The sequence below is a fragment of the Mus caroli genome, chromosome 3 (assembly GCF_900094665.2).
Source record: "Mus caroli chromosome 3, CAROLI_EIJ_v1.1, whole genome shotgun sequence".
Taxonomy (NCBI): domain Eukaryota; kingdom Metazoa; phylum Chordata; class Mammalia; order Rodentia; family Muridae; genus Mus; species Mus caroli.
This window is the reverse complement of record NC_034572.1, coordinates 833,186-852,170: the sequence shown is the minus strand read 5'-3', so window position 1 is coordinate 852,170 and position 18,985 is coordinate 833,186. Positions and strand designations below refer to the sequence as shown.

The following is an 18,985-nucleotide window of genomic DNA, read 5'->3' as shown; positions in this document are numbered from 1 at the left end:
TTGCTCTGTAGTAAAGCTTTAGGTCCGGCATGGTGATTCCACCAGAGGTTCTTTTATCCTTGAGAAGAGTTTTTGCTATCCTAGGTTTTTTGTTATTCCCAAGTTATACTTGTGTTTGCCAATACTGAATGTCAAAACCCAAAAGAATGTAAAAAGAAAAAAAATCACAGAATAGAAAAATTGTATTTACATTTATATTCATGTTTTAGACAAACCATTTTCTTACAGATACTAGTCTATGTATCTCTTAAAGTACCAGATGATTTCTAAGTCATTTATAAGTCAATTTTCAGTGACTACTAAGACTTTTGTTTTTCTACTTTTTTTAATAGTTTTCAGTTTTATTTTGAGATACACTATTAAGTTGATTAGCTATTATGAATAATGTCTAATAGTAAAACTGGATAACTTTAACCTAAAAATTTTCAACAGTAACAAACCTGGTAATTAGTGTGATAACATACAAAAATAAGGCTTAAACTGTTTGACATATGTTGGTCTATATCTTCACTATTAACCCAAGAAACAATTAGTTTCAAGCAAAGATAATTTTTTATTTAACAACATTACTTTCTTTTTGTGAATTTGTATTTCATTTATAAATCTCTGACTGTTTCAATACACAGTTTTGATATAAGCAATAAATGTAAAGCTTATAGTCTACAGTTTTAAGCAATACCATGAAGATAACAATTACAGAGTTATCGTGTCAATGATACACTTTAAACAAATTAATTTTTTACTATGTACATATTACATATTTATATGTACATGTATCTTTCTGTATGTCTTAGTATTAACTATAAATATAAGCTTGCTTTGGTTTTGTGAAGATAATCACAGATTATGACAGAAAAATTAAGAGACAAAATGTCTGTGAAGGCTCAGCATTCTCCTGGGTGTCACATGGCAGACAAAAACTCAGTGTGATTCAGAGCCCAATTAAGTGGAATGAGGAAGTCTTACTTTTGTAAAGCTGAAAAATTCCGAATTTCCCTTGTCTCTAGTTTCTTCTACTCTTGCAACAACAGCAAAAAGACTCTGATTCTAGGAATCAAAATATTAACTAAATAAATAACTGCAATGCACTTTAAGCACACTAGGGGATAAATAATATTTCACAAAAAATAAAATTAAAAATAAACATAACTGTTATTTTCTTTAGAGACATGTTATTAAAGGCACCAAAACAACTAATGTGCACATAAAATTAGAAATGATTCATTAGTGGGTTAAAATTAAATAAAATGTTTTCTTTATTCCTTATATTTTCAGGTTTTTAAAAAGCCTTTATTTTTCTTTCTTTCTTTTTTATTAGATATTTTGTTTTGTTTTTTTAATTTCCAATTTTTTATTAGGTATTTTCTTCATTTATTACAAATACTATCCCAAAAGTCCCCTATACCCCCACCCACACACACACACTCCCCTATCCATCCACTCCCACTTCTTGGCCCTGAAATTCCCCTGTGTTGAGGCATAAAAAGTTTACAAGACCAAGGGGTCTCTCATCTCAATGATGGCCAACTAGGCCATCTTCTGCTATATATGCAGCTAGAGAAAAGAGCTCCTGGGGTACTGGTTAGTTCATATTGTTGTTCCACCTATAAGGTTGCAGATCCCTTTAGCTCCTTGGGTAATTTCTCTAGCTCCTCCATTGGGGGCCCTGTGTTCCATCCAATAGCTGACTGTGAGCATCCACTTCTGTGTTTGCTAGGTCCCGGCATAGTCTCACATGAGACCGCTATATCAGGGTCCTTTCAGCAAAATCTTGCTGACATATGCAATGGTGTCAGGGTTTGGAGGCTGATTATGGGATGGATACCTGGGTGTGGCAGTCTCTACATGGTCCATCCTTTCGTCTCAGCTCCAAACTTGTCTCTGTAACTCCTTCCATGGGTGTTTTGTTCCCAATTTTAAAAAGGGGCAAAGTGTCCAGACTTTGGTCTTCGTTCTTCTTGAGTTTCATGTGTTTTGCAACTTGTATCTTGTATCTTGGGTATTCTAAGTTTCTGGGCTAATATCCACTTATCAGTGAGTACATATCATGGAATTCTTTTTGATTGGGTTACCTCACTCAGGATAATGCCATCCATGTTCATCCATTGGCCTAGGAATTTCATAAATTCATTCTTTTTAATAGCTGAGTAGTACTCCATTGTGTAAATGTACCATATTTTCTGTATCCATTCCTCTGTTGAGGGACATCTGGGTTCTTTCCAGCTTCTGCTATTATAAATAAGACTGCTATGAACATAGTGGAGCAGGTGTCCTTCTTACCAGTTGGAACATCTTCTGGATATATGCCCAAGAGAGGTATTGCAGGATCCTCAGGTAGTACTATGTCCAATTTTCTGAGGAACCGCCAGACTGATTTCCAGAATGGCTGTACAAGCTTGCAATCCTATGAGCAATCAAGGAGTGTTCCTCTGTCACCACATCCTCGCCAGCATCTGCTGTCACCTGAATTTTTGATCTTAAACATTCTGAGTGGTGTGAGGTAGAGTCTCAGGATTGTTGTGATTTGCATTTCCCTGATGATTAAGCATGCTGAACATTTTTTCAGGTGCTTCTTAGCTATTCAGTATTCCTCAGGTAAGACTTCTTTGTTTCTCTCTAAGCCCCATTTTTTTAATGAGGTTATTTGGCATTCCTCAGTTGAGAATTCTTTGTTTAGCTCTGTACCCCCATTTTTATTAGGGATTTTTTGTTTTCTGGAATCTAGCTTCTTGGGTTCCTCTTATAAATTGGATATTAGTTCCCTCTCATATTTAGGATTGGTAAACATTTTTTTCTTTTTCTTTATTCCTTTGTCATATAATTATCATGACCACAGCCTCTCTTCTTCCCCCTCCTCCACGTTTTACCCTCCCTATCACCTTCTTTCTCCCCTAAATCCACTACTTTTCTGTTTCCCTGCATATAAATGCAGGCCTCCTAGAGTTATCAACTAAAAACAGCATAGTGTGATACAATAAATCTAGACACAAACTCTCATTTCCAGGCAGAATGAAGCAACCAAGTAGGAGAAAAGGGGGCTCTCAGACAGGCAAAAGAGTCAGGGATAACCCCAATCAGTCCAACCCAACAATAACAACAAGAAACAACTCAAGATGAACAACCATATTATGTGTGTAGAGGGCCTAGCATAAAACCATGTAGGTTCTCTGATTGTCCTTCCAGTCTCTGTGAGCTGCTATGATCTCTGCTTAAATTGATTATGTAGGCTGAGTTCTTCTGGTGTCCTTCACCTCTCTGGATTCTATAATCCATCCACCCACTCCTCAACAGTTTTCCCTGAGTCAATATAAATCACAAGTGAGATAAAGATGAGAGGTCTATGCTAAAGAGGGAGGGCTCATGGATTTCCCTGAGAAAGGGAAAAAGAAAAAAAAATGTGGTTATACTAGGAGTGCATCAGGATGGGACCAGGAGAGATCAGGTAGAGGAGGGATGGGCAAAAAGAAAGATTGCAGTGAGAAACAATTGCAATAGATGGGTATTTAGGAGGCAGTATAGACAACCAGTGTTGTGGAAACTGCTTGGAATCTATTAAGGTGATCCCAGCAGGGCCACCTAGTAACAGAGGATATAGACCCTGAACTGGCCATCTTCTGTAACCATGTTAAATTTCCACTGGTGAAAGTGGGATGCCAACTGCCAACTCAGCCACAAAATCTTGTACCCACAACCTTTACTGCCTGCAGGTTGTGATAGGGCAATAGTGGCCCAGAGATTATGGGAGTGGCCAACTATTAAATGGTCTAACTTGAGGCATAAGCCTAAAGCGGGAGCCCATGGCAGATATTGCCTGAATGGCCAGAATCTGCAAGCTACATGGCCTAAAGATCTAGGGTAGAACCACAACTAACAAATTAAACAAAAAAGCAGGTCAGTGAAATTATTCTTAATGATATTCTACTATACTTATAGAACCACTCCTAGCCCAATTGTCATCAGGAAGGCTTCCAAAAGGAGCTGATGAGAACAAATACAGAGATCCACAGCAGAATATTATTTTCAAGATGTGAATACATTAGTAATTATAGTTAAATTTAAAGTCAAGTTAAATATTATTCAAATTTGCCCAAGTAAATCCTTAAAGTTTTCAGTCAAGCATAATGCTCAGATGTGTTTATGTGGGTACCAAGTGATACTCTAAAGCATTTGTTTTCCTTCTAGTTGACTTGTTTTGCATATATTCATGTGGTTTCAATTAAGAACAATCTTCATTTTACATACCATCATCTCAAACATTTCAAGAGCAAGAAGCCATTGCCTCCCCTTCTGTTCTGCAAGTAGAAGCCCTTAAAGAAGAAACACGTAAGTCCTTTAAATAAATATAAGAAAACACAATAAAACAGGTGAAAGTACTGTAGCTTATATGACCAGAAGACATCTTCAACAAAATCATGGAAGAAAACTTCCCCAACCTAAAGACAGAGATGGCCATAAATGTACAAGAAGCCTCTGGAACACTAAACAGATTAGGCTAGAAAATAAAATCCTGTCACAGAATAATCAAAATACTAAATGCACAGAACAAAGGAAGAATATTAAAAGCTGTAAGGGGAAATGGTCAAGTAACATATAAAGGAAGACCTATCAGAATGACAAGAGAGTCCCCAACAGCAACTGTAAAAGGGATCCTGGCCAGATGTCATACAGACCTGAAGAAAACACAAAAATCTGGCAAAATTCTCAATCAGTATAGATGGAGAAACCAAAATATTCCAGGACAAAACCAAACTTAAACAATATCTGGCTATTAAACCAGCGCTACAGAGAATTCAATAGGGAAAATTCCAACACAAGGAGGGTACCTATACCAAAGAAAAGACAAGATACAGATCATCTCACAACAAAGCTAAAAAGAAGATAATCACATACACATAATGACACCTACAACAACAAACATAACAGGAAATAACAATCATTTGTCTTTAATATCTCTCAATATTAACAGATTCAATTCCACAATAAAAGGACACAAGCTTACAGATTGAATATGTAAACTGGACCCATCATTTTGCTGCATAAAAGAAACACAACTCAACAAATATATCGACAAAAGCTCAGAATAAAAGGAAAAAATTCTTCCAAGCAAATGGTCCCAAGAAACAAGCTGAAGTTGCCATCCTAATATCCAATAAAATAGACTTTTAACCAAAAGTTATCAAATGAAATGAGGCAGGACATTTCATATTCATCACTGGAAAAAATTCAAGAGAAAACCTCAATTCTGAACATCTATGCTGCATATACAAGGGTAGTCACAGTTGTAAAATAAAGTTTACTAAACCTCAAAACACACATTTAACTTTACACAATAATAGTGGGAGATTTCAACACTCCACTTCCATTCATGGGTAGGCCATTGAAACAGAAACTAAACAGAAACAAAGTGAAACTAATAGAGGCTATGAACCAAATGGATTTTACAGACATATACAGAACATTTTACCATAAAACAAACTATTACACCTTTTTCTCAGCACTCCATGATACCTACTTCAAATTAGACCATATAATCAGCCAGAAAACAATCCTTAACAGATAGAAGAAGATTGAAGTAATCCCATGTATCCTATCAGATCACTTTAGACTAAGGCTACACTTCAATAACAACAAAAACGACAGAAAACCCACATACCCATTGAAACTGATAATTTGGTTAGAGAAGACAAAAAGGAAGAAATAAAAGATTTCCTGGATTAAAATTGAAATCATGACACATCATACCCAAATTTATCACAATGAAACCAGTAGTAAGAGGAAAATTCATCGCACTATATGTCCTGGTAAAGAAATTGGAGATTTTTTTTACACTAGCAACTTAACAGCTCACCTGAAATCCCTGGAACAAAATGAAGCAAACACAGCCAAGAGGAGTAGAAAGGAAGAAATAGTCAAGGTCAGTGGTGAAATCAACCAAACAACCCAATAAAATATGGGGTATAAAACTAAATAATTCATACAAGAGGAATATCAAATGACTGAGAAGTACTTAAAGAAATGTTCAAAGCACTTAGTGATCAGAGATATGCAAATCAAAACCACAGTGAGATTTCACCTTATACCAATCAGAATATATAAAATAAAAACTCACGTGACAGCATATATTAGCGAGGATGTGTAGAAAAGGAAATACTCTTCCATTGCTGGTGAGATTGCAAACTGTAAATCAATCTAAATGTTCCTCAAATAATTGGAAATAGATCTACCTGAAGACACAGTTATACCCTAACATGCTACAGAAGCGCATACTCCATACATCTTCATAGTGTCTGTATTTGTGATAGCCAGAAACTGGAAGCAACCCAGATGTCCCACAATGGAAGAATGGATACAGAAACTGTGCTTCATTTACACAATGGAAAGCTATTCAGCTATTAAGAAGGAGAAACTCATAACTTTTGCAGGCAATTGGATAGAACTTGAAAATATCATCCTGAGTCAGGTAACCAGACCCAAAAGGACATACAGTGTATGTACTTACTGATAAGTTGATATTAGAGAAAAAAAAAAGGAAAGAAAAGAAAGAAAGAAAAGTAAAAATTACAAAATACCCCAGATACAGTCCACAGACTTAGAATGGTTAACAAGTCGAAGGGTCCAAATGAGGATACCTCAGTCCCACTTCGGAGGGAGAGGAAAGCAATCACAGGAGGGGGGTCCGGGAGAGACTTGGATGGGAAAGGGGACATGGATGAGGAGTGAAGAATATGATCATGTATCGGGTTGGGGAAAAGGACTAAAGCCCTGAGGGCCAGCAGAAAGAATGGAAACAGGCAACCTTGGGAGGTAGGATTTGGGGGGACTCTCCGGAATGTACCAGATACCTAGAAGGTGAGAGACTCTCAGGACTCAGTGGGAGTGAACTTTGATGAAATGCCCAAAAGTGTGGAGTAGTAAATCAAATAGTCTTCCTCCAGTAGATGTATTGGGCAACACGTGGAGGGATGGGTTTGCAATCCATAGTCAAAGTTTCTGACCCAGAATTGTTCTGGTTTAAAATAACTACAGGAACAAAACTGGAGAAGAGACTGAAGGAAAGGCAGTCTAGTGATTGGTCAAATTTTGGATCCCTCCCATGGGAAGGCACCAAGGCCTGACAGTATTACTGATGTTATGGTGTGTGTACAGACAGGGGCCTAGCCCAACCAGCATCTGCCTGATACAAGTGGAGATATCTATATCCAACCATTGGACTGAATTTGGGAATCCCTATAGTTGAATTAGTGAAAGGGTAGAAGAATTTGAAAAGGAGGTCAACCAGCAGTGTCAACTAACCTGGATACCTAGAAACTCCCAGATAGTGAGCTACCAACCAGGAAGCATACATGAGCTGATCCAAGGCCCTGGACACATATATAGCAGAGGAATGTGTGTCCTGAACTTAGTGGGAGAAGATGTCCCTAATCCTTGGGGAACTTGAGGACTCAGAGACTAGGGAGGCCTGGTTGTAGGGGAGCATCCTCTTAGAAACAAGGGGTTGGTACTGGAAGAATGGGATGAAGAACTGTGGGATGGGGGATTGGGAGGGGAGCAACAGCTGAATTGTAAATACATTTTAAAAAAGAAAAACAAACCTTTGCATGTGGGGAGGTCTCTTTCTTTCTTTGTTGCAAATGACTTAGTAATTGATAGGGAGGATTACTTCAAAATTGGGAGGAAATTGGCCCTTCATTAGGTTTAGGTAGAAGTACTGAAATTGGTAAGCCTAAAATACCAAGAATGTAATAAAATGCTCTCTATATGACAAAATAGTTACTTTTCTTAGCTTATTTTTCTATATATTCACAAGCTTATTTCAGAATTTTTATGTATTCAAACCTATCAATTTCTGCTGAGTTATTCCTTTTATGTCATGCTTAGGAAATACTCTTTCTTGATAATGCAAAATCATTCTGTTAGAATACTCTCTAAAATTGTTTTTAAATTAAACTTATATTTATTTTATTTATTTATTTTAACTATTGAATTTTTACCATATCACTATTCATTGACTAAAATATCATACATTCGGCTATACAGCTTCTCTACTTATTTGAAAATTAATTCTTTAAATGATGTTTCTATTTCATATCACATAGTTAATGTAGAATATTATATTGTTCATTCATTCATTCTCATTAAAACTTTATAAACACACAAGCACAGTAGATGGCAGGAAATAATCAAACTCAGGGCTGAAGTCAACCAAGTAGGAACAAATACAACTATGCAAAGAATCAACAAAACCAAAAGCTGATTCTTTGAGAAAATCAACAAGATAGATAAACCCTCAGACAAACTAACTTTGCATAGTGTATCCAAATTTACAAAGTTAGAAATGAAAAGGAAGATATAACAACAGAAACTGAGGAAATTTGTAAAATAATCAGATCCTACTACAAAAGTCTATAGTCAACAAAACTAGAAAATCTGGATGAAATGGACAATTTTCTAGATAGACAACAGAGACCAAATTTAAATCATCATCAGATAAACCATCTAAACAGTCCTTAATCCATAAAGAAATAGAAGCAGTCAGTTAAAAGTCTCCCAACCAAAGCCCAGGACCAGATAGGCTTAGTGCAGAATTCTATCAGACCTTCAAAGAAGACCTAATCCCAATAATCTTCAAACTATTTCACAAAATATAAACAGAAGAAACACTATCCAATTTTTTCTATGAAGCCACAGTTACAGTGATACATAAAACACAAAAAGACCCAACAAAGAAAGAGGATTTCAGACTAATTTTCCTTAGGTATATCGATGCAGAAATAGTCAATGAAATTCTCACAAACTGAATCCAAAAACCCATCAAAATGATCATTCGCCGTGATCTTTATTCCAAGAATGTAGGGATGTTTCAATATACAGAAATCCATCAATGTAATCCACTATATTAAATACAAAGAAAACAAAACACATGATAATCTTATTGGATGCTAAACAAGCCTTTGACAAATACAATGTTTAACTCATGTTAAAAGAATTGGAGATATTAGGAACTCAAGGACGATACCTAAAAAGCAACATACAGCCAACATCAAACTTAATAGAAACTCTAAGCAATCCCATTCCCACTTAAAATCATGGTTAAGGCAAGCCTGCCTACTCTCTCTCTCTCTGCTCTCTCTCTCTCTCTCTCTCTCTCTCTCTCTCTCTCTCTCTCTCTCTCTCTCTCTCTCTCTCTCTCTCTGTCTCTACCTATTTAATATAGTAATCTTGTTCTAGTCAGAGCAATTAGACCACAAAAGGAGAACAAAAGGATACAAATTGTGAAGGAGGATGTCAAGATGTCATTATTTGTAGATATGATAGTATACCTATGCTTCTACAAAAATTCTACCAGAGAGCTCCTACAGTTGATAAACAACTTTAGCAAAGTGAGTGGATATAAAATTAACTCTAACAAATCAGTAGCCTTCTTGTACTCAAAGGATAAATGGACTGAGAAAGAAATTAGGGAAACAACACCATGAATAATAGTCACAAATAATATAAACTATCTTGGTGTGACAAGACCTTCAAGTCCCTGAAGAAAGAAATTGAAGAAGACCTCAGAAGTTAGAAAGGTATCCCATTCTCATGGATTTTTCAGTACTAATATATTAAAAGTGGCCATTTAATGAAAGCAATCTCCAGATTCAATGCAATCCCCATCAAAATTTCAACTCAATTCCTCATACAGCTAGAAAGAACAATTCTCAAATTTATTTGGAATAGCAAAAAAAAAACAAAACAAAAAAACAAAAAAACAAAACAAAACAAACAAACAAAAAAAACAGGATAAGCAAAAACTATTTTCAACATTTAAAGAACTTCTCAGGGGAAATCACCATCCCTGACCTCAAGCTGGTTTATGGAGCAGTAGTGATGCATGGTATTGGGACAGAGACAGGCAGGTATATCAATGGACAACCCAGAAATGAACCCAAACAGTTATGGTCAATTGATCTTTCTGGAAAGAAGCTAAAACCATCCAGTATTAAAAAAAATAAAAAATAAAAATAAAATAAAAATAAAATAAAATAAAAAATAAAAAAGAGGACTTTCAACAAATGATGTTGGTTCAACTGCCTGTCATGGAAAGGAATGCACATCGATCCATCCTTAATTCCTTGTTCAAGGACCTCAACCTAAAACCAGATATGCTGAATCTAGTAGAAGAGAAAGTGGCAGAACTTCAAACACATGGGCACCAGGGAAAATTTCCTGACCAGAACACCAATGGCTTATGCTCTAAAATCAATAATTGATCTTAGAGGGCCAAGTAGGACCTCATAAAATTGAAAGCTTCTGTAAGGCAAAGCACACTATCAATTGGACAAAAGAGCAAACCACAGATTGAGAAAAGATCCTTACCAACCTTACATCTGATAAAGGTCAAATATCCAAAATATACAAAGAATAGACTTTAGAGAATCAAAAAAACACTTTAAAAATGGATTTAGGTCAACAGGCTTAGTAGCAAGTATTTTCCTGGTCTAAGATATCTCATCTGCCCTATTTTATGACTTATAAAGATATTTCAAATACAGTTTCTTTATATTATATATGATTTGAAAATGTTTTACAATTTTTGGGTTGTTCTTAAAACTAAGGACTGGGCCCTAATTCTCACATCGTATTTCTGCTTATCCACTGATGCTACCAACAATCAAAACATTATTGAAAAAATAATTTAATTCTGGTAGAAGAATCAGTCCCAAGCAACCTAGAGTATTTGATATTTACTTTTACTTGCACACCAAGAAGATTGTCAGTAACCTAAAATCTCAAAGACTTGAATTCCAAATAAACTCCAAACTGATAAATATATCGAAATAAAACCAGTAATCAAAGACACAAGGATAATAAAACTATGGTAATACATTCTATGAGCATTTAAAGCTGGGAAATATATTACAGGCATATTTCCCAAAGACTTCATGTGCATTTACACTTATTCATTAAATTTGTAGTGTTGACAATTAAGCCCAACTCTTTCCCAAATTCCATGGTTGGGCTACATACCCAGTTCCACACTTAATTTTAAAACAACTGTTGTTACAGTATAGACAGTGAGTTTGAATTTAGACAGTATATTATTCTAAATACTATACTTCAAATTACTTTCTTCAATTCAGAATCAAATTCATATTGTTATATTCATTTCTATGATGAAATCAAGTTTCCTGTGTATCAGCTAAAAAGTAGCAGAAACAAGTAGAAAGCAGGATTGTTATCATTTAAACATCATACTGTATGAGATCCCATGCTCCATATAATTTTAAAGCCCTTCTAGTATTAGCCAAATCAGCTCTTCTCCATGTGAGGCTTGGAGTTCTCTACACTGCCCTAAGACTGGTTGTCTCCCTTGCCTGACTGGAGGTTCAACATATCAAACTATAGTCTCTATGGACCTCAAGCTCCAAAAAGTATTCATATGCTTTACTTATCTTTTTAACAGAGCTAATGTGAGTTGCAAAACACATAGCACTTAAAAACATTTTTACTTATGCAAAGATGTGTGGTGTATACTGTTAGCAATGCTATTAAAACAGGTAGAGTGGAATCTTAATTCTAGTTTTAAAATTGTGGCCACAAACCCCTTGATTCTTAAATGTACTTTCTCATTACATAGACTTTACTTTCTTCCAAAGATGTGTTAGTATTTCATACCACTTTATATTGTGCTCAGACTAAATATATTTGTATGATTTTTAATTTGAAATAGTAAAAGACATAAAGAAGAAATCATTTGGTAAATTAATGAAACATTTAACAATTATACAGATTTCATGACTCCAAACCAGTACATTAAGGCTTTTGATTCACTTATCTTTAATTCATGTGCAGTTCATTGATGCAAATGTTTTGGTTATGACATTTATATTAAATTAAGCATATGTTCCATTACAATATCCATGTGACCCTAAGTCCTTATCTGACTTTTTAACTTGACTCAGTGATATTAATGATGAGACACATTCTCATTTCCTGGAAATTTTGAAACCCTATCATACCATTACTTCAGAAAATGATTGTTCAGTAACAACTCATGGCAATTTTAAGTACAAAGCAAATTTGAGCAAGATTTATTTACATATATAATCTACCTGATTAGCATAGAGATCATCTTATGATTGATTTTTTTATTTAATTTAAACCTAAATGGAGAATAAATATATGGACAAGGAAGAATATAATTTGGAAATAGGAAAAAGAAAAAGGACTATCCTGAATAATAAACTTACTAAATTATCTATAAACTTCCAGATGTTACATATATATATATATATATATATATATATATATATATATATATTTGTTTAATCTGTGTATTATTTAACACATTAGGGTTATTTTTGAATTATTAAATAAACTCATTTAAAGTTTTTACTACTTCAACATGTAAATGAAGTACAAATTTTTAAATCACTATTTATACTGAGTGTTTGGGTGACCACTTTTATGTGTTAAGAAAAGCAATATTAACTTTACATGAGGTAAAATTTTTCATCCTAATATTTCAATGTTTCTTTTAAAAGAACGTATAAAAATAAGAATACATATTAAGAATTTACATTTGCAAGCATGAATAGAGTCATACAATAGATTTAGAAGTTCTATAACTCACTAGTCATGATTCAAGCACTCATTAAAACTATTATTATCTCGAAATTACTCAACTATGCACAGTATGTTTCCAAATACTATGTTTTCCCAGTTTCTATAAATTTAATATGCTTATTGACTAATTCATATTCTATAGTTTTAATACTCATTTTTGCCAATTCTCCTTTTTAGTTCTGATTTAAAGTTTTACTAAGATATATCTAATTAATCTGATGTTAAAACAAATAATTTCTCCTATTTTTGTAATTTTAGGATCTCTTCTTATTTCAAAATTGCATTTGTATGTGTGTTTATATACTTGGTTCTTATTCTATATAACAATTCTAATATGTTAATTTATTTTGATTCATGTTCTTTAAATCATAGTGATATCTTTATCAAGCTCAATGGGATCTCAGTATGGAAAGATGGATTGCCATGAAGTTATGCATGAATTAAGCGCTACTGGAAATTGAAAAGTTCTTGGAGAGGGAGACTTAATTTACTTTAAGGGTATGACCTCTTGATGTTACACTACTCTCCTGTCATGCTCTCACTAGCAACATGCCCTCCCTATAAAGAAGCACAAATGTGACCTCTTTTTCTTTATTTTATTTTGAAGAAGACATGAAATTGGGATCAAAAGAAATAAGGGTGACTCTGAGAGGAGACAGGAGAGAGAATTGAGGGTGAATATGATCATATAGTGATTACACTCTATGAAGTTTTCAGAGAATATCATTTTTACAACAAGGAAAAATGCATTAAATAATTCATTCATTTCTATTAATTGAATTAAAACATCTGTATTTTGTAGGAGCTCAAATCTTTTCCTATACTTTATTTTAAATTAATTGTTATACATGTGTTTGTAGATGTGTGTTTGCATTTGTGTTCATGTGTTTCCAGGCAATATGGCTGAGTAGTGTGTGTAGAGTCATAATAGCATACATGAATTTCACCTCCTTAGAGGCATGTCTCTTCTCAGCCTGGAGCTCACTAATTAGACTAGATAGGACGCTCCCTGGAATCTTCTAGTCTCCATGCCCCTAGAATTGTGATTAAAAATGTGCCTCACATTTTCATGTGTATACTGGGAGTTTGATATAGGTACTGACAGTTATGTAGTAAGAATCTAAAAAAACATTCTACCTCATTTTCCCAGATCCCTAACATGTCTCTTTTTAGTTATTTATCTTAATATCAACTCCAAGTCACTTTAATGAGTAGCATATATAAATATTCAGAAGGATAAATTTTCCTTCTTCTTTAAATTCTCTAAAACAAAACTTAACTATCATGTTAACTTGCAAACAACAAAAATCAATCCTACAGTTATTCCATCAAGACTGTACTAAAGTTATGTTTTAATTCTGAAAGAAATGGCATCTTTGTGATAGTGTCTTCTAATCCAAATAAATCACTAATTCATTTATTCATATACCTATTATGGCTATAAGTGAAAAATTAACAGTTTTGAATAAAATTTAGTTTATTTATTTTAAGTACACACCATGACTGTAGAGAATGTTAATTTAGAGAGAACTTGTGCAATGGATAGAACTAAGTTAGTAGAGAGCTTATTTAGCATGCATAAGATTCTACATTTGATCCCCAGTACCACATAAAACTTGACTTGACTACACTTGCTTAGAGAGTCAGTACAGTGTATGAAGAGACAAGAAGATACAAAGCTAAATGTTAGCTTTAGCTGCATAGTGAGTTGGAGGTCAGCCTGGGATCTTCTTTCAAGAAGAAAATTACAGAAAGTTAGACAAATGTGTCAGGAAAATTCTGTACAGTTTTAAATTCTTATATTAACATAAACTATTCACAAATAAAAAGTACTGGAATTATAATTTTGTTGTTACTGCTTATATTTACCTCTGCTTATGAAAACATTTAAAACACTTAGTTGCTGAGCTACATGTAAATTTCTTGAAGCCAGGGAGCCTCCCATTTGAAAACTTATGATACAATTAATCTACAATGTCATAAAGAACCACAGATAACTCCTGAGAAAGATGTTCTGGGAATTCTAACTTTCTCTGATCCTCATCCTTTTGAGATGTATACTTTGGCACTTCTTTGAATATTTGTCTCTTAATGTTGTTAAAGTAAATATCAGAACATTCAGATATACAATGTGCAGAGACAGTCATGGGATCAGACAGTGAGCTATTTATGTGCTCAAAATAGGCTGTCTTCAATTTCACCTACTAGACTGTTTTTGTTATTGTTGATTTTATTTATTTTGCTGTTATTCTCTGCCAGCAACAATCATACCCACTAAGAGCTTAATAAATATTTTCTTCTCTCTGAGTATATGTGTTTATGTGTATATACATATTCATGAAGTCAGACTATGAGTATTATTCCTCAGGAACTGCCCTTCTTAATTTTTAGACGTTGTTTCTCATTGGACTGTAACTCATGGCTGATCAAATAAACTTAAGGACAACTAATCTTTCTTTACCAGAACCAGGATTTCAGTTGTGTAGGCATTTCATGTAGGTTTGAGGATCAAATACAAAATGATATATGTGGCTGACAATTTCTGTACCAACTGAATTATCTTCTCAGCCTCATTTTAACTAATATTTAACAATGAGTATTCAACTACAGCCAAGTTAGCTTCACATATTTTTAAGTAGCAAAGATTTCCCAAGGATGAAAAACCATTATGATATTTTGCCACTATACAGAATCCTTGGTGTCTAAGAAAACGTGAACTTTTTAGGAAGAATACTAAGAATGAGAATTTTATTTGTGCAAAGACATTCACATCAGATTCTGCATGTATAACCACTTTCATACACTTTCTTACATAAAGTAGACAAATGAAAACTTACTAGTGTGGTGTCGAGGCAGAACAGCCCATGGGACCATCTCTGCAAAATGACAATATCTTTCTCTTGTAATCTTCATTGTAAATCACCAAGCAGAGGATCATGTTTGTCCCAGGCCCATTAGAAGATTCACATAACAATGCAATCCAAGCACAATGTAATACAAATGAAGTACAGGATTCTCAGTATTCACTATTTATAATTAATTTATAATTAATTATAATTTATAATTAAGATGATATGAGCCAGAATTATTGATGATGACCCCCCCCCCAAGTAGCTTCAGACACACTTGTTCTAGTGTCTCAAATCCTAAAGCCACATCAAAGGTCTTGGGCTGTCTCCACAGCTGTTAAAGGAAAGATGAAATTCATTTCTAATGGGATTCCAGTCCTTGGCCTTAACAGAACTGATTAAGAGAGGCAACATGGGAGCATTGTATTTTCCTAAAGTAATCTACATTAGGAGACAACCAACTTGCAACTCCATCCCAGTACCTATAAATTTTAAACTCAGAGACTTACTTAACAGCACATTTATTTAAAATGTATATTGGGGATTTGTGGAGAATGGATAGTACATGAAAATAAATATAAAACTGGAGTTCTCTTATAAGAATATTCCTTACATCAGTGTTCAAAATGAGAACCTATGCTGGCAACAGTGGCAAAGATGTGACTACCCTGAATGAGAGAAATGAATTTTACATTCCTCCATGCTGGACACATAACATTAGATTCAAGGACATTGAATTCTCATTTACACCTAGAAAACATTTCTAATGCTTAATCATGTCCCTCTATTTTGCACAGCACATTCTTGCCAATAGCTTTTGAAATTAAATACCATAGAAATTAGCATATGATGAGAAGCAGAAACAGTTTGAGACTGCATAAATAACTATTAGAAAAGCATAATGGGGGTGATTTTAGATCTATCTAAAGGGTAGATTAAAGCCAAGCATTATTGGTAGTCATTGTTGACATGTAGGCTCTTGGGTATATGTCTATCAGAGAAGGTATATGCACAAGAGGATGAAGCAGCCAAGCTTTGTGACCTCTTTTTGAAACATTTCTTTTATTCAATGTTTTCTTAATAGTGTGTTGTTAGGGCATCAGGGGTCATTTTGTATTATTCATTATGGGTGACCTTTCCACAGCATTCTTTTTCCTCTATTCCTTCATTCATTCCATATATTGAAATGTGACTCCAAACATACTCAGAGGCATTTTTTGTGATTATCTTGCTTCAAAAATTTCACTACAGTTCTAATTCTAATATAACTGTCTTGCTATTTTAAAGCAATTTAGAGAGGATAACATGAACAGTGGAGGAATGGAGCAATACATTTTCCAGTATAGATCATGTTTTAAACCAATAGATTACTTTCTATAAATTTCATAGTACTTTAATCAACAAAGAATTATCATTGGACATAGTTTGTAGCTGTTGTTCATAGATATGGATTTCCTTCCTTCATTTCACAACATGAAAATAAGTCACATGCTGAGGAAACAAGTGTGCGATAATCAAGCTTCTGTGTGCTTGTTCTGTGTTCCAAGTACATTAAGTCTATAGGGATATTTACATTAATAAAGTGAGGCTATGTAACCTGCTAATTAAGTATGATAAAATTTATTTTATATATCTTGAAGAGCTGGTACTTACCATTAGAATCTGAAGCAGATGAGGTTTATATATCTTTATTTATCTTGTCTTGGGAAACTTCATGGATAGAGCTAACTTTTTGTCACCTTTGTAAGTCGAATAGTTTGTGTCAGGTCTTGGGACTTCCTATTGCGCTGGATGCCACCTTGGGCCTGTCTCCGGGCATTTTTTCCCCAGGCTCCTTCTCCATTTCAGTCCCTGAAATTCTTTCAGACAGGAACAATTTATGGGTCAGAACTGTGACTGTGGGGTGGCACCCCCATCCTTCACTTGATGTTCTGTCTTCCTGCTAGAGGTGGACTCTATAAGTTCCCTCTCCCTACTGTCTGGCATTTCATCTAAGGTCCCTCCCTTTGAGTTCTGAGGGTCTCTCACCTCCCAGATTTCTGGTGCATTCTGGAAGGTCCCCCCAACCTTCTATTCTCTTAGGTTGCCTGTTTACATTCTTTCTGATGGTCCTCGGGGCTTTAGTACTTTTCCCGCACCCATTACCAGATCAGGTTCCCTTCACCTTCTATCCAATCTACACCATCCACTTTCCCTCTCTCCCCAGTTGTGACTGCTTTCTTCTCTCTCCCAGGTAGTATTGAGGTGTCTTCACTTGTGCACTTCAGCTTGTTGACACTTTTTGTGTTCTGTGGACTATATCTTAGGTATTCTGTACTCTTTTTTTGGGGGGAGGGACTAGTTTATACTTATTAGTGAGTTTATGCCATGAATGTTCTTTTGGGTCTGAGTCACCTCACTTGGGAATATATTTTCTAGTTACAGCCACTTGCCTGCAAAACTAAGGATGTCTTCATTCTTAATAGCTGAGTAGTACTCCATTGTGTAAATGAAACACATTTTCTGTCTCCATTCTTCTGTTGTGGGACATCTAGGTGTTTTCAGTTTCTGGATATCACAAATAAGGCTGCTATGAACATAGTGGAACACATGGCCTGTGGTATGGTGGGGCATCTTTTGGGTATATTCCCAAGAGTGGTATAGCTGGGTCTTCAGGCAGATCTATTTCTAATTTTCTGGGGAACCTCCAAATTGATTTCCAGAGTGATTGTACCAGTCTGCAATCCTACCAGCAATGGAGGAGTGCTCCTCTTTCTCCACATCCTTCCCAACATGTGCTGTCACCTGAGGTTTTGATTTTAGCCATTCTGATTGGTGTGAGGTGGAATCTCAGTGGGATCCACTGAGGATCCTCAGGGTGAGGTCCCAAGGCCTGACCCTATTACTGATGCTATGGAACACTCACAAAAAGGGACCTATTGTGACCCAACAAGCAGCTTCAAGAGTCAGATACAGATATTTGCATACAACTAGTGGACAGAAGCAACTGACCCATGTTGTTGAATTAGGGAGGGCTGAAAAAAATCTGAGAAGGGAAATCCTGTAGGATAACCAGCAGTCTAAATTAATCTGGACTCCTGAGATCTCTCACCAAACAGACAGCATATGCCAAGCTGATATGAGGCTCCCAACTCATATAGAGTAGAGGACTTCTGGGTCTGTGTTAATTCAGAGATGATCTACCTAGTCCTCAAGAGACTGGAAGCCCCAGGTCGTGTCAGGAGTAGGGACATCCATGTGGAAACAGGGGTGTGAGGAGGAGGTATGGGATGTGGAACAGTTGAAGGGTGGATTAGGGTGTGGGTGGAATAGAATATGGAGTGCAAAAATTAATTAATTGAAGTAAAAATTTCAATAAAATTCTAGTAAACTGAAAAAAAGTCTAATAATTTCCTTCTGGACACCATATTCTTCTGCCCATGTTATAAATGACAACTCCATGTTATATCTGGCTTTATTATTTAGTAGTATTGGGAAACCTTTAAGGAAAATTGCAATTATTAGTTTATCTGGTTATCTATCATACA

The 18,985-nt window shown here is 35.0% G+C and overlaps 1 long non-coding RNA gene across 1 annotated transcript in view; it reads right to left on the bottom strand.

Annotated features, from left to right (window-relative positions):
- The window catches only part of LOC110291979, a 23,147-nt gene extending 4,930 nt beyond the window's left edge, over positions 1–18,217 (bottom strand). Inside the window, exons 1-2 of the long non-coding RNA XR_002377625.1 lie at positions 18,188–18,217; positions 17,112–17,317 (exon numbers count right to left, since the gene is read on the bottom strand). This is a non-coding gene — a long non-coding RNA (uncharacterized LOC110291979). The remainder of the gene's footprint in view (positions 1–17,111; positions 17,318–18,187) is intronic.
- Positions 18,218–18,985: the final 768 nt, after the last annotated feature.